This window comes from Pipra filicauda, unplaced genomic scaffold (genome assembly GCF_003945595.2).
Source record: "Pipra filicauda isolate LSUMZ 115617 unplaced genomic scaffold, ASM394559v2 scaffold61_size3293851_pilon, whole genome shotgun sequence".
Classification (NCBI taxonomy): domain Eukaryota; kingdom Metazoa; phylum Chordata; class Aves; order Passeriformes; family Pipridae; genus Pipra; species Pipra filicauda.
In genome coordinates, this window is record NW_024104776.1 from 2,072,794 (window position 1) to 2,090,331 (window position 17,538).

Here is a 17,538-nt window from a genome sequence, read left to right on the forward strand (position 1 = left end):
ACACAGCTGGGAGGAGTGCCTGATACACTAGAGAGTGCTGCCATCCAGAGGGTCAGCAACAAGCTGGAGAAATGGGCTGACTGGAATGTCATGCAGTTCAACAAGGGGAATTACAAAGTTGTGCACCTGGAGAAGAACTACACCTAGGAACTAATACATGCAGGAAAGCTGCCTGGAAAGCAGCTTTGCAGAAAAGGATGCTGGGGTTCTTGGTGAACAGCATGAACATGAGCCAAAAATGTGTGCCTGTGGTAAAAAAGCCTAATGGTATTCTGGATGCATTAAGAAGAGTGTTTCCAGCAGGTCAAGGTAAGTGATCTTTCCCCTGTACTCAGCATTGGTGAAACCACACCTGGAGTGCTGTTTACAAGGTATATAAATAGCTGAGGGGAGTGTTCTTTTCAGTGGTACCCAGTAACAGGACCAGAAGCAACACTGAAACACAGGAGATTCCATCTGAACATCAGGATGTTTTTTTTACTGCAAAGATCACCAAGCACTGGCACAGGTTGCAGAGAGAAGTTGTGGAGTTTCTTTGGAGACACTCAAAGGCATATGGAGAAGGTCTTGGGCAACTAGCAGTTGCCCAAACCTGCTTGAAGAGCGGGTTTGAACCATGTAAACTCCAGAGGTCCCTTCCAACATCAACCACTCTGTGATTGTATGCTTACCTTTTTTGATACTATGCTCTAGCACTAGCTGTGCTCCTGTTCTAAAATCTGAGTCAATATTAACTTTCATCTAAATAGGTCAGAATCACAGTTACAGGTAAAAAATATAAAAATATGTCCTTTATACTTCTTCCATTTTCTACTGAGACCGTGAGAAATGCTGTGGAAAAAAAACCAAAACACTTCAAAGTTCCTAATTTAGTGATACATGTGGCTGAACTTCCCTTCAGACTGTGAAACTTTTAAATTGAACTGTGAGAAATCAAAATCTTTTGTTAGACCAAATCACCATTTCTAACGAAGTTCCATTTTGAGAAGAAGGAACGCGGAGAAACAGAACTAATTTCCAGGCTCCAAGTTACAAATTGCATCCTTCAAATTATTCTTGAAATATGTTCAAGTTCATTGAGTAGTAAAAGCCAATGAGACAAGAAATAATTTTGTCCCATATAAATTGTTTGTTAGAATAAATTACGACTGGCCTTTTCAGCTCATATTTAGAAGACAGATATTATTTATTGAAAAAAGGGAGATCTGGACCATTTCTTATGAATTAATCTGATTAAAAATTTGGATTTCTGCTGTGAAATAAATTAAAACTCTTTATCACTTATTTTTATCCTAAATCAGTTAAAAGTTGTCATTGTCCACAGAATTCCAAAGATATAAACATCAAATATTGAAGTGTTCACTTTCACATGAGCATACAAAGCCAAATACATATTTTCTTTAATTTCTAGGATAAAAAAAAATGGTTGCCTTTACTTAACCTATTGAACTTTTTCTACCAATGATAAGATAAATTCAGAGATGTCAATTTGCATGTTTTTTGTCCTCTGGAGATGAGACTACCTGCTGGAAATGCCACATATTAACATTTAGATCAACCAAGGGGGAGATTGGTGTGTCACAGAAAATACATTTCAAATGCAAATATTGGCTCAGAGAAGAGACTAGAAACACGAGACAGAAGCTGAGGTGCTGTGACATTCAGGGGCTCACTGACAGATTTCCATTTGATCAGCTCTAACTGGTTCAAATTAACAAATAAAATGTCTTAATCAAAGTCAACCTGATCAAAATTAAAAAAAGTAAGAGACAGAAGAGGGGCAGAAAAAGTATTAAAGGAAGGTAATAAAACATTCAGGAGTTATATTCTAATACTTTGGAGCAAGTCAAAACACAGGATAAAGGATAAAAAGATCATTTTACCTTTTGATTTTCAATTAAATTTACTTTTTCACTCAGTTCAAACGACTCTTTAGCATGAACTTCATACTGCAAGTTAATTAACTGCATTTTATTGCGAGTGAAATCAGCATTTCAGTTCAACCTTATAGCCTTATTACTGTGCTAAGGAAAACTGACATTCTCTGCATAATTGAAAGTAGCTCAGCTCTCACAAATAAAGCAACTTCTAGTTTTCTTAATATTGCTTAGAGTAATCAACAGTACCATTAGAAATATAGAGAAAAAAACAACCCAAGTCACTAGCCATTAAAAAAAAAAAGAAGACTGATACATCATTTTAATTGTATAAGAAATACAAACTGACAGAATGCACCCAAATTCAATTTTGGTAGTGCATGTTGGAAACCACATGGTTTGCCCTATTGACCATAACCACCATTTTTGGAAATACCTGTAGTCCATACCTAAAACATGCTCCTGTTAATATTTTCTTCTCAGCCCCCAGGTTTCCCATGCTTTTTTCTTGTTCAGATACAGAAAGTGCTGAGTTTGCCCACCTGACCATCCTGAGAACTGATGAAACTGTAAATAGTAACATTTATAGATTTGGTCATTTGAAGTCCAGAGTGCTTCCGTTCTACTGCTTATTGATACACTTTTTAAAATTTATATTCTAACTTTCAAATAGATAGCCAGAACCACAACCTTTCATGTAATGTATAATTTCATCAAAATCTTAATTTTGTATGATTAATTTTATTGTATATAATTAAGCTGGTGGATAAACCTTTGCAGAAGCAAGACTGTAGGAGTACCGAAGTAAACATAGTGTGAATTTAGTAACTACAATAACCCAGATATTACTAAACATGGGAACATATCTCTGCTCTTCTAAAGTATTTGCAAATTTAAATCCTACTTTTTTATTAAAATAATATCAGAACAATATTTCTTTGGATTTGTTTTTCACATGAGCACTTTAGAAGGGTGAACCTTCTTTAGAAAATGATTTTTTTTTTGGAAGTATTAACTTTGTCTTTCTAAGAGAGGCAAGTTGACAACAATACAGTAAGGGAAGGCAAGAATATTAATGAATTATAGAAAAATCACTGATTGTATTCAGAGAGAAGAGGACAATTTGGAATTTTTATAATATGAATTCTATTTGGTAAGGTAATTCTATTTGGGTAAAGGTTTTCTATAGTTTTACTAAAAAACTTCAGTATTTATCTAGTACTTAAATTACAACGCACCATGATTGATTGAGGTCAATTATCACTGGTGCTACAAACTTATCATAGATTTTGAATTCTAATTTTGTTGTAGTTACAGAAGACCAGTTTAATGCTGTTATAACTCATGCTTAATTTAGTGGTATTTTCGCAATACAGTCTTTTAGTTCATAGAATAAAACAGGTCAAAAATGCAATGACTGAACTTGCAATAATGATAATATATTAATTTCAAATTTTTCTCTTGTATTTTCTCATGAATTTGTTATAGCACTACAAATCATGTAACATAGTCTTCCTAGATTTTCTATCAAGATAAATGATACCTACACAAAACTTATAAAATATTTTCTTTCTTCAAATTAACACTTGGAAAAAAAATTCTTTTTTTGAAAGCTTTAATGTAAGTAAATCAGTGATCTCAACTCCTTTGATGCCACTGCTTAAAACTTGATCTACTAGAGAGTGGAGAACTTCAAACATTGTAGAGAAAATAGCTTGTAAATTCTTTAATTGCTTATGATTATGAGGGTATTCTCAACTTGTTCAAGGAGAAATAAATATAGGCACTTGCTCCTTGTAACATAAAGAAATAATACGCTATGTGGTAACTGCTAGTAAACACTTGATCTTTATATAATTCTCCCAGAAACAGCTATATTCCTCTCAAAGCTACCTTTTCATTACAACTTTCTGGAGAACAGGAAAAGAGTGTCTAAAGAGAGCTGAGGTAGTGTGGTGAGTTGACCTTGGCTGGAGCCAGGTGCCCACCCAGCTACTCTATCACTCTCCTTCCCAGAGGGACAGGGGAGAGAGTAAGGTGGAAAACAACTTGTGGGTTGAGATAAGGCAGTTTATTTAAAGCAAAAGCAAAGCAGAAACTTGCACGCGCAAAAAGCGAAGCGAAGCAAAAAATAACACGGTTTATTCTCTACTTCCCATAAGCTGCGATGGTCGGCCACTTCCAAGAAGCAGGTCTTCAGCATGCATAATGGTTCCTCAGGAGGAAGCCATTGGAGACAATGAATTCTTGCCTTCCTGCTCCTTACCTTAGCTTTTGTATCTGAGCTGATGTCATATGATATGGAATATCCCTTTGGTCAGTTGGGGTCAGCTGGCCTACTTGTGTCCCCTCCCAGGATCTTGTCCTCAGTTGAGGAAGGAATGTTACAGTGCTGATTCTGTGTTCAGCAGTAGCCAAAACACTGGTGTGTTATCAACACTCTTCTAGCTACCAATGCAAAGTAAAGAACTGTGAGGGCTACTATGGGGAAATGGACTCCAGCTCAGCCAGACCCAATACAGACAGTGAAACAACATCTCTTCTGTGATGATCGTGGAGTCGTGTCCCTAAGCACTAGATCTACGCATCTTTTAAATACCTCTGGTATGGTGACTTCGCCACTTCCCTGGGCAGCCTGTTCCAGTGCTTGACAACCTTCTCTTTCTGGTATTTTTTCTAATATCCAATCTAAACCTCTCCTGTTGCAACTTGAGATCATTTTCTCTTGTCCTGTCACTTGTTGCTTGTGAGACCTCCAGTTTGCCTTCACCTTGGTACCACCTCCTTTCAGGTGGCTGTAAAGACTGATAAGGTCCCACCTGATCCACCTTTTCTCCAGGCTAAACAGCCCCAGCTCCCTCAGCCACTCGTCATAAAACTTGTGCTCTAACCCCTTTGCCAGCTCTGTTGCCCTTCTCTGGACACACTCCAGCACGACAATGTCTTTCTTGTAGTGAGGGGTCCAAAACTGAACACAGTGCTTGAGGCACAGTCTCACCACTGCTGAGTACAGGGGTATGATCACTATCCTAGTACTGCTGGCCACCCTATTTCTGATACAGGCCATTGGCCTCCTTGGCCACCTGGGCACTGTGTTGGCTCATGTTCAGCTACCTGTCAACCAGCACCCCCAAGTCCTTCTCTGCTAGGTCATTTTCCAATCACTCTTCCCCAAGCCTGTAGCGCTGCATGGGGTTGTTGTGTCCCATGTGCAGAATCTGGCACTTCTCCTTGTAAAGCCTCATGCATTTGCCCTTGGCCCATCAATCCAGCCTGTCCAGATCCCCCTGCAGAGGAGCTTTCCTGCCCTCCAGCAGATTAATTCTCCCACCCAGCTTAGTGTCATTTGCAAACTGACTGAGGGGGCACTTTAACATGAGCCTCAGGGAGGCAGCAGTTTTCCCTAAGTGGGTCCAGGCTTTCTGCTCTCTTCAGAAGGGAGTTTCCTATGACAGTGACCCTTTCTATTTTCTTTATGGAAGTGGTTTTGATGCACGGTGTAGGCCAACTTAATCTCAGTGATACCTTTGTGATAGATGAACCATCATTCTGGTTATTGTTTGGCTCCACTTGCAGAGCCCCATACCTACTATGTGAGAGCACTTGGGCAGTCACAGAGGTGCCACAGGTGCTGCAATGGGCAGGAACTTGTCACCATTACCCCTTGTCCCTTCAGTCACTGCATTCAGCCAGGTGGCAGGAGAGCAGGCAATCTTCCATATCAGGTGTATTGTCTGCCTTTGGGACCTGTCCCAGGAAAGGCCAGATGTGGTTCCAGATGTGTGGGTCTCTCTCACTCCCTGATAGTCCTAAATCTTCTCACTCCCCCTCTCCTCTGTCACTAAGCGGGGGACTTCCTCCACCTGGATACACCTCCTTACAGGAGTGCTCACTGCTGCCAGCCAGTACTGCTGTGGGTGGGACATTCCCTGCGGCTTGCACCCACCTGGCAGCATGTTCCCTCTGTCTCAGCTGCCTCAGTCTTGGTGGGTGCAGACCTTAAAGAGACAATGGCTTTTTGCCAAGTGGGTACCATTACTCTCTGGTCAAGCTACAGGGCCCTCCCTGCCTCCCAAATTGCCACCCCATGCCCTTGGTCACTTGTGTTTCCTGAGGGCTTCTTATATAAGTGAGGGAGGGGCTTGGCTGCCATTGCTCCTGGCCCTGCCCAGGTCTCATCAGCCATTGTCACACCAGCTGAGAGCTCCTGGTGGCTCTCTCAGCTCCCCCGGAGTTAATTCAAGTGTGGGAAACCCTCCTTTTCACCACACTACAGGGCTCCTCTGCTATGGTTCAGCACTAAAGCCTCTCACTTTGGTGATTCTGCTGCCCATGGGGGTGGCAAGTGCAGCAAATAGATAGCCTTGACTCAAGCTTAGCTTTCAGTTTAAATGCACCTTTACTGACTCCGAGGAAAGACTTTCCTCTTCAGAAACCGAGGTATCTGAAGATATGCGCCATGTCTACAAATTCCAGCTGAGTCTCTCCCTGCCAGTTTATTCTATGCTTTTATTGCTACTCATTACCTACTTCATAGTCTATAGTTAAAGAATCAACCTGATAATCTCAGCAAATCTGCAAGTAGGAGTTGACTGGTCCATGGTCATAAATTTTTCTGTCAATTTCTCTCACACCTTAAAATATATTTGGAGATAATTTTTCCAATTTTGGGAACATAACTAATTAATCACAGAGGTCAAATTTTTAATCTTTGCTTAGCGTTTATAAACAAAGTCAAGTCTAATATTGTCACTGAAAAGTAAAATATTGAATTAATTTTATTTTCCTTTTCCATTTAATTATGGATTGTTTTCCATTCCGAAGGTCTTTAATCTTTGAAATGTGAATTTATTATTTTAATGTGCCCTTGTCTTAAGGCATTTTTTCTTTTTTTCCTATGAAAAATATTTTTGTAATGCACAAGCAATGATTTTGTCTTGGTGTAAAGCAACATAAATCTTGTCAACATGTCTTTTTGGAGGAAAAATGAAAAACGTTAGTTCTAAACAAAATTTTTAAGGTGTAATTAATTTTTTGTTTACATAGAAAAAAGTTGTATTTTTTTTCTAGATAGAAATATTCTGGTCTAATTATAATGAATATACACTGTAGGCTGGAATATAACTTAACAGAATTTTGCACTTTACTTTGTCCTGATATCAGATCCAAAGATAAATAGCCTGGGACAATGGCATTAAAGGTTTTGTGTGTTTGTTTTGTTCTTGTTTTACTTTTAGATATTCAGTGAGTGTGCAGAATTTGCTTTGAGAATGAGCTCCTAAGGGTTTTCAAAGCAATACATAAAATTTCTGCTATTGCCAGTGAAAACTGGGACGACATTGTGCTGCCACTTTATGACATTCAAGGACTGTGATTTGCAGGACAGGAAGTAGATGAGGGAACTGGGAGTTTTAGGAAGCTAAATGCCTCAGTGTATTAGTTATCTAATGCTTAACTTTTATTCTGCTAGTGTATTCTTCAGAATATTCATTCCTCTCAAGCTTCCTGTTTGCCACCTAACAGAACAGTGCTGTTGTATAGAAACTCTGAAGATGTTGAGAGTTGTGTAAGACCTAAATATATTTCAGTGCAAAGTCAGGTCTTCCTATAGTAAAAAAGGTATTTCGTAATGATGAAGAAGGGACCACACCTTATGTTGACCAGAAGATGGCTGTCCTTTGTATAACCCTAGCAAACAAATATTGTAATGAGATCAGTTGGCCTCTGGATGGCATGGTACTGTCACACTAAAAAGGACAAAATTTTTTCCCAATCAGTTAAAAAATGGTTTAAAGAAAAAGTGCTCAGAATTAATTCTAAGTTGGGTTGTCATGTCATATTTTACATGATAACAGAGAATTTTACATTCATATTCCATATTTGTTAAATTATTTAATAATTAGAAATGTTAAATATTTTTTATTTTTGTAGACCAGAAAGACCCACCAGTCACTAGTGCTCATGGGCTTAGCTTCACTCCACTCTAAATATTACTCTTCTTTTGTGTACTGTCGATCTAGTTATAAATAACATTGCAGTGTATCTAAACCTAAGAAAATAATTTAAAAATGCTAATACTCAGCTCTGTAGAGATAGCTCATTGACAATATGACTGGAAACATTTTTCTTTAACAGAGGAAACTTCTCCATGAGAAGTTATCAGAAATACTAGACCCAAAATATTTTCCTTTTTTATATTTAATATTTAATATATGTATTTCATCATTGTTTTTTGGTGAATTAATGTCAGATATTGCTCCAAACAAATCCACTTTCTGCATCTCCATGGAAATGTGCATTAATTAATTTTTTGTAACATATTAAGATTACAGTATGTTGCTATTAGTAATCATATGCAGCTATTTTTAAAGGCAGAAGATCTTCCTTTCACATCTGGTGATAAATAAATGTTCTCCTGCTTTTGCTAGAGGTGTAAAACTATTTTCTCTTCTAAAGATATATAAGCTTGAGGTAGAGAAAGCTGTGGGCCATTATGAAAATGAGTTAGATGCTTTAATTTTATGCAAAAGCATATAACTTGGATGTCAGGAACTGGCAGGATTTTAGTAGCTCTACAATTTGTAGGCTCTGATATAAATCTGTATAACTATTGCTCTACCATTTAGGTTTGGCTTGTAAATCTTACTGTAAATCTTTCAAAACTGGCTCTTATTTGTGATTTATAAATTTGGAAGGAGGTGGTTTAACTACAGTGCAGACACTCTCTCAATTTTCTATGGGCTATACTAGCAAGTGACACTAGAAATGTGTAACTTTTAATCTAAGTACCATATAGGTAGAGAATGATTCAGTAATATTTCTGTATTAGTCAGAGCACTACTGAAAGGTACAAAGTCACTGGGTAAACATGTATAATCTCTGTTCCTTATGTAAGACTTCTGAAACTTGGTGCAGGGAAAAACTAGATAAGGGGGCAAATGTGACACAGTGATATTGCTTTCTAAGTTTACAATGCTACGGAAATATGGAGAAAACACTAGTTAATTTTCTTCTTTTCTAGTGAGTAGTTTGTGGACTAGGGTATCTACCTGTATTCAAATCACTCCTGCCATTTGCCCCGTTCACCTCTTACCTTGGTCTCTATGTGACCTACTCTTCGCCCTGTATCTGCTCTGAAGGAAAGGGAGCTACAGTATTGCAGACCATAAGAATAATTTCTTCTCTCTGAAAATTACAATTCTTCAAATAATCACTTCGGAATTCTACCTCAAGGACTGTATCACTCTCACTGTTGGGTTGTTCTTGTTGTCCAAAGGCTTTGACTTGTATCTCGAAGAACAAGTTGTAGTTTGTTTTTCAGCAGGATATCTATTTCAGCCACTTACATGTGTCATTATCAGACAGCAATCACATCCTCATGTAGCTAAAATTTCTTATGGGTTCATTTATGAGTCAAACTATAATTTTATAGTTTTGGTTGATGGTATATCAACTTCATAAATTGTACTTAGGAGTATGTGTTACTCTTGCACATCTCACTGGTTGTGTATGTTTTCTTACAAATTAAGGCAAAGCTGAGTAAAATTAAATGAAACATTCCTTATTCCAGTGAATGTTATGAAAATAGAATATTAGTTTACAATACTCTAGTATAATCAATCTCTTCATGCAGAGTGCACGAAGACATTTAATGTTTTGAAAAGGTAATGCATATATAGGTATTGAATAGTTAGATACTGAAAAATCCATTTAAATGTTTTGCTTTAAAGAGTGCAACTTTTTTCAAATTAAATGTTAAAGTAATGAAAATAATTACAGAAATTCTGCATTTTTATATATGATACCTATACTTTTTGCATGCCCTATAATATTTTTACTGTTGGTCATCTATTCATATTTTTTGTGTTGCCCTTTTGAAAAGTCTGCCAGTCTTTCATTTATAATAATCATTCTTTTGTCATAATTTACAAAGTTGAAATAATAACATAGTAATCTGGAAAAAAACTGGACTGTGTGGTTGTACTTCTACTTAGCAAAGTTGTTTACTGTACTTTTTGGCATTGTCCTTTTGTAGTCAATCCTGTGGCATTGACCACAGCCAATTAATCAGTTCCACGATGTGACTTGGATAGGGTAAAATGAAAAGTGTGGCTCTGTGTTCACACTGTTCAGTGCCTGTGACCTCTTGAACTGATTTATGATGCCCATAATTGTTGCTCAAATAGTTTGCTCCAGGTGTCTTTTGAGCACAATGCAGTTACCCTGTGATCTAATTACGGCTCTTATTTTAAACATCTTGCTGGTATTTTTAAATAAATATCTAAGGTGGCCCATCATTTCTATTTGCGTTCAAGAAACTGCTGACAGAATTTTGCCTCTATTCCTCTATAAGAGCTTATTTTCTTCAGTGCCTTTGCAAGTCACACACTGACTCTACTAGTGTGGTATCTACATTGCCATCATCTTTTCAAAAGGTTCTTGCTGTATCTCAGAGGCTAACCTTGATACTAGTACCTTCTAATAGCAATGATGACATATATTCAAAATTCCAGTGAATATGAATGTTCATTAAAATGGGATTTGAGTAATTTTTGATAGTACAAAATAGAGTCAGTAGAAGGTCTCTTAACATACTGAAGGTGATTTGGATCATCCAATACCTATATTTCTATAAAAATAATCCAATAAGGTGAAAAAAGAATGCCATTTATGAAAACATCAGTAAAAATTTCTACACCATTCAGGCTGCAAGGCTGGGAGGTCAATGACAAAGCATGGGAAACCAATAAATTAAAAGAGAGATTTCTAACTTGTTTGGACAGGTCAAAGTTTCCTGCTAAAAAGAAGAGCAACAACAAAGAAATAGGCTTTGATGTTGTGTAAAAGCATTTGCTGATAGAGACAATTTTTCACTTAAATTAATTGCAGTGGAATCAATGTTTGATGTGTGGCACATGCTGATAACCTTTGTCTGTGTTACCACTGATAAGTCATTCAGAATTCTTTTATTCTAAATACCCATCAGATGTGCTATTGAAACCATTATCCTGAAACATATTTAGAAGTATTTGAGATCTTTCTTTTTTCTCTCACGAATACTGCCTGTCTCACCACTTTTTTGCAGCTGTGAAAGAATTGCCTGAATGAATTTCTCATCACAATTACTATGAGGATCAAAACCGACCAGATGGTTCTTTCAGGCTCCTTAGGCAAATAAGATATGCCACACTAGGGATATCCAGTCTATAAAGTCTGTTTTACAGATAGACATGAAAGGGCTCTGCAGTCATTCTGACCTGGCTAGAAGCCACTTTGGTTAACATAACACTAACAGGTTTTGGAAATTCTGGTGTTCAGTCATAGCTACAGTTTTCAGTCAGCGTGGAGACAAAGGCCTATATGTGAACCTAGCACTGAAGAATTTGTGTGAATATGTTTATTCTTGAAATAAATGCTTCCAAAGCACCATGCAAATCCTTCAAACCTAAGGAGCCTCCCCAAGTGGACTTGCTGGAACCAGAGAGGAAGCTGACTGATAACCTCAGGATAATTTAATGACAATTGTATTATCTCCTTGGAGAGGCTTAAACTTCTGCTGGATGAGGTCTTGAAAAACCTGACCTCACTTTTTAATTAGATGCATCATCTGAATTGGTCCTGCTCTGGGCTAAGAGGATCTCCAGAGTCTCCTGCAATCTGAATTATTCTACAGATCCATGGCTAAATGATTTAACAAACTCAACCATTCTGTGTTTCAGTGGGATTCTGCAAAGCTTTTCATGAGTATCTTTGGAGCAACTGTTTAAAACAGAAGTTCTGATAATAAAATTTCATCTCTGAAATATGCAGTAGAAATTAGACTCCTATTAGCTATAGAAATCTATTAAGAATCTTCTTCATTCAGATATCTTCTACTCATTTTACCAGATTGAGAAGGAATTAGAGGAAAGTTTCTTACTAAAAGTAAGATGTAAATATGTGTTTTAATCTTATGCAGCTCTGAATGCAATTTAAAATTTTTATAATAATATGAAAGGTTCATGAAATAGACTTTTGTAAAGTCATTCTTCCAGCCTTTCTTGCAGCCAGTCTGACCTCATTTCCCTCACTCATGTTCTGTAATTGACCTTAGACATCTCACTTTCTTCAAATGTGTTCTAAATCACTGTTTATAATCTCAGAACTGTAAAGCACAATTTAGGCTTAGACTTTTCTTTCAATTATCTACCAATAATAAGTAACGAAGACCATAGGCAGAATAAGAAGATATTTTTACCAAATGGCACTTTGAAAAGCACCAGTCAGAAAATGCTTTTAAAAGTCACCTGGTCCATCCTTACTAAGAGAGTAAAATTTTTCAACATTCAAGACTGGGAAGTCTCTGGTGTTTCTGTCTTCTCTCTATACATGTGGCAGTTTCCCACACCTGTTAGAAGCAAAGTCTTTTTCCGAGGTAAAGTCCTCATCACTGGACTATGTATTATGAAAACAGTGACAACCTGTGATATTGCTTCTTTATTGCTGTTGGCAACAGAATATAAGATCCAGGGATCCACTGAGATGAAGAGAGAGTGACAGTCCATGTCTTATGGTAGGCTGAGATGCTATTTGGTTGGTGTTACAGAATCACAGAAAAAATTAGATATGAAAAGACCTCTGAGATCATCAAGTCCAATCTTGACCAAACACCACCATGTCAACTAGACCGTGGTGCTAAGTGCTGCATCCAGGCTTTTCTTAAACACCTCCAGAGACAGTGACTCCAACTTTCTCCACCTTTCTGTGAAGAAATTCCTCTTCATGTTCAACCTAAGCCTTCTCTGGCATAGCTTAAGACTGTGTCCTTTTGTCATGTCACTGGTTACCTGGGAGAAGAGGCCGACCCCCACCTAGCTACAACCTCCTTTCAGGTACTTGTAGAGAGCAATAAGGTCACCCTTGAGTCTCCTCTTCTCCAGCCTAAATAAACCCAACTCCCTCAGCTGCTCCTCATAGCACTTACCCTCTAGACACTTCACCAGCTTTGTTACCCTTCTCAGCCCTTCTGTGTTTATTTGCAATGTTTCAAGAATATGTGTGCTGGTTTTCGCTGGGCTAGAGTTAATTTTCTCCATAGTTGTTAGTATGGAACCATGTTTTGGATTTCTGCTGAGTACAGTGATGATAATGTAGAGACATTTTTGTTATTGCTGAGCAGTGCTTACACACAGTCAAGGCCTTTTCTGCTTTTTTTGTTGCCATGCTGGCAAGGAAGTTGGAGTTTCATGGGTGATCAGGAGAATGCACAGCCGGGACTAATGACCCAAACCGACCAAAGGAATATTCCATACCATATAGCATCAAACTCAGTATATAAAGTGGGGGGAAGGAGGAAAGGGGGAAGTTTGAAGTGATGGCGTTTGTCTTCCCAAGCAACTAGTGATGGAGCCTTGCTCTACTGGAGAGAACAAAGTGAGGAATTAACACACTGCTTCCCATGGGCAGGCCTTGTTTTTTTGCTTGTGTGCGTGCCTTTTACTTTCCCTATTAAACTGTCTTTATCTCAACTCATGAATTTTCTAGCTTTTACCCTTCTGTTTCCCTCCCTGATCTTACTGCTGGGGGAGTGAAAGGCTATGTGGTGCTTCACTGATGGCTGGGGTTAAACCGTGACAACATGGTTAACTGAAATGCTGTACAGCACTTTTCTCTTGAGTTGATTTGGATTCATGCAGGTTCCGTGCCTCTTGCTTTCCACATTTGCCAATGTTCATGTCTGAACTCAGACCTACAACCTCTTTTGCCATAGGTGGTTTCCAAAACTTCCGCTGTCCTGGGTAATATGTATGGAAAAGCCACCGAGTACTAAGGAGGAAATGTTTTTTTGTAGTAAACTCATGCATTGTCAAAACAAGAGAAACAAGCTAGCTGCAAAACAGGCAGTCTATCAAAATATGGTGGGACATAAGAATTTTTCAAATAAGAAGTCTAGGCTTATTACTCAGGATGGTTATTATCTGTTAAATTCTGCCAGCAAAGCCTTGCTTTTTTCCTCAGGAAAGAAAAATATTCCTGTATTAGATGACAGGTAGGACGAGGCTTTCCAAGAAGTAGATGGAGCAATATCACATTAGAGTCTTGTGCCCTCTGTCTCTTTTAAAGTCAGGGAGTGCATCTTTTCCAGAGCTTTGCAACTGACTTTAAACTACGAACACAGACCAAAGACTGTGTAACAAAGATAAGATAATAAGGTATTTAAAATAGGAGCATAGGACACCTTAGATTCTGTAAATAGTTTTCTTATTTCAAACCAATGCAAAACTAGTTTTGCATCAGGAAACTGTTTAAAAATATTAAAGTGGTTTAAAATGCATGAAGTCTTTTAAGCCTCTATGGAAAGCTAAGTTTCTTAAGTCTCTCAAATTTCTTAAACTGAATTCTGGATTCACTGGTGAAAGCAAGAAGACTTGGGTCCATTGTATCATTAATTCTATTTTTTGAACAAGGATATAAAGAAAACTGAATGATTAACCTAATGGCTTATTTCCAAATGAAAGAAGGAAGTGAGATCCTGAGAACTCTTGCAATCCTGCTTAGTTTGTGAAGAAAATATATTCTATGGCCCAACCTATTATCCAATAACACAGACGCAATCAACAGCAAGTTTCAATTCAAAATGTCAGTGACCACTGACATTGTTGGTTTAGAACAACTGGAACATGACTTCTCTACAATGTGAGTTTATAATGCATAGGCACCCAAATTCATGCTAGAAGTCCAGTGAGTTCAACCTCATGTGGCAGGTACCAGCACCCCTGGAAACACACATCATGGTTCTTTGACCAGTTGGGCAATAGCAAAATGGAAGCGATTCACAGAGAGATACATTTAGGTAGAATGTATAAATGGAAGAAAGCAGTTAAAATGCATCAACAAAAAAGAATAGTAACTATTTCATGACTGCAGTCAGCCAACAATAATTTTTGTAATTGTGTCTAACGTAGTTCACATATGAGCCACACTTGCCTTGAAAATATATGCTTTTGTCCTTAATCTGACAATCTGGAATGTATGGGCCAAATCAGCAATTGTCTTCACAGATGTAAACTGATACAAAAACATTGGTCTGGGCTGCACTGCCAGGTAACTTCTTAGTTATGCAAAACAATATGCTGGGAAACCAGAGATGACTTCTCTTAAAAGTGACCGCTGTAAAACTGAAAGTATCAGTTGGTATATTCCACTTAACTCTCCACCTTTTAAATTCTTTTGCAATATCTCTCCTTTTTCCAGATGAAGTATTTTGCTGGTACATGAGTTCACTGATGCTACAGATATATATCTAGTCATGTTTGTAGTCGAAAACTCTGTGTTGTATTGGCATGGTCTAGAACCTAGAATATTCAGTCAAACAGAACTTCAGCCTGTCTAAAAGAGTCAGGCAATTTGTGTGGAATTTTTGATTAAAGAAAAAATAAAATTAATTATTGTCTGCCTATTTTCATAGCCTTTCCACTTAAAGAATTAGTTAAATTTATTGTCACATCTTTCTTTTCTCTCGCTTTTCCACTGACTTGCTAAAACAACAAGCAGAGAATTTTATAAAAAAAACCCTATCAAAACTAATATTTAACAAGTGTACATTTAACTTGTTTTCTTATGTAAATGAAGCGCACATGGTCACATGTATCTATCTCCCCTAATAATACTGAATTTATTAGCAAAAGTCAAACAAACTTGACAGAAAGTAGTCTGAAGAAAGGTGTAAAAGGCAACATAGAGACAAAAATCATCTTTCAAATCTTTCCAACATAAAACATGACAAAAGAAACAAAATGCATTTTTTCTTCATATCTGAAATATCTAAAATTAGAACAAACTTTAGGAACCAGAGCAAGTGTGCTGTTTGGAACATACTTGTGTGTTTCACACACACGCACACACATAAGAAAGAAATGAGAATGAGACAAATGAAAAGTACTAAATCAAGATCACTATCATTCATTTAGGAGTAACGGCTGACAGGTATCATACAAAAGAGTAAATATTTAAAATTCTTCTATTTTTTCATATCTGAATGGAAATATATTTTAACTTAATCTACATAAAGTATTTGGAATCTGTGATAACATCTCAAAAAAATGAAGGATAAAAATTATTGCCTTACGTGGTGGTTTCTCTTTGCCTCTGTCCTAACATAGCAAATCAGTCAAAGCATGTTAAGTGAACACCTGGTGTGATGGTTAATACCACAGGAAGATAAGGATGATTCAATATCTAAAGAGCCCTTGTATGCCATACAGTTCCCACTGTTATCATATTCCTCTAAAATATTGCACTTGCAGCATACTTAGAATCTTTCCCAACTGACCAACCAAAGAGAAAAAAGATTAAAATCTTTAAGGTTCCTTCCAGCCCCTACCATTGTATTACTCTATGTTTAGTGTTACCTGGAAAAGACATGAATAATTTAGACTGGGCTTTGAAATTCACAGATAAAGTTTGGTTCACAGTTAAATGAGTTGGTAAATTAAAACCAGAAATATTAATATAAAATTCATGTTGCTTAATCATTGAAGCTTTTGATGATGTTTCAGATGGCTTACAGGATGTTCCAGACGTTTCAAGCTGGACTCATATAATTTGACTATGGGCAATTAAATTTCTTACCAGTGTATATTCTTTGTGATAATATAGTTTATTAAATCATAGCGTGGTTAACCAAAAAGCTATACTAACTTTCTTCTGTTGTAAGGTAGTTCATGTTATATTAGCCAAATATAGAAATTTGTGCCAGTTCTGTTGTAAAAAGAATCCTTTTTTTCTCTCAGTATTTTACAAATTCTAGTACATTTCCTCACTGTGCAGGCAACTTTCATTCTGTTAGCTACTTCGTGTCTAGAACAAAGAACACTTTGTAAAGGTAAATATTTAGAGAATTTACTCCAGTTTTCTGAGACCGACTGGAATAATATTGCTGCTCTACACAGTCATTGTTGGGAATTTATTGTCTTCAAGGATCGTGAATGGCAAACTTTGACCCATACTCCATTAAATATCGGCTTTTGAGTTTGTGGGGAATAATTTCTCAGAACACCTTCTCAGAAAATGTTAATTTATCAAAATCAGATTCAATGATAGGAGAACACTGTTGTCATCCAGCTAAATGTAAAAGAAAAAATACATTTCAAAACTCTAATTTTGATAACTTCAGATTAATTCAATTTTAGTTTTTGAGTTAAAAAATAGTTATCATCTGAAACTTACATAGGACCCCAAATTCATTAATTCAAAACAGCATTTTAAGTATTTGCATATAAGAAACTAGATCTCTATAAATTATTTTCATTGTTTCATCAAATGTCTCACATAGTTTATTGATGTGGGGATAATCTGCAAATTTTAAGAGAATAAAATTTATCTGCTTAATCTTTTCTCTTAAATTGTTAGCTTTAATGCCTTAGATTGTAGTAAAGGTCTTAAATATCTTGCAATATTAAGAACTTCCCAGCTTCTTTAATCTAAATAAAGAATAGTTTTGCACTAAGCATGCATGAATCCACTACTTAAAAATGTCACTGGGATGAATTTTTCCCATTAAAATGTTTCAGGCATGCCTGAAAAGAAATAATTGGCAACATTAGCTGCTTTCATCAAGGACAAAAATAATATTTAATTCAAGGAAGTGAAGGCATGATCAATTTCTCCAAAAATTTGAAAG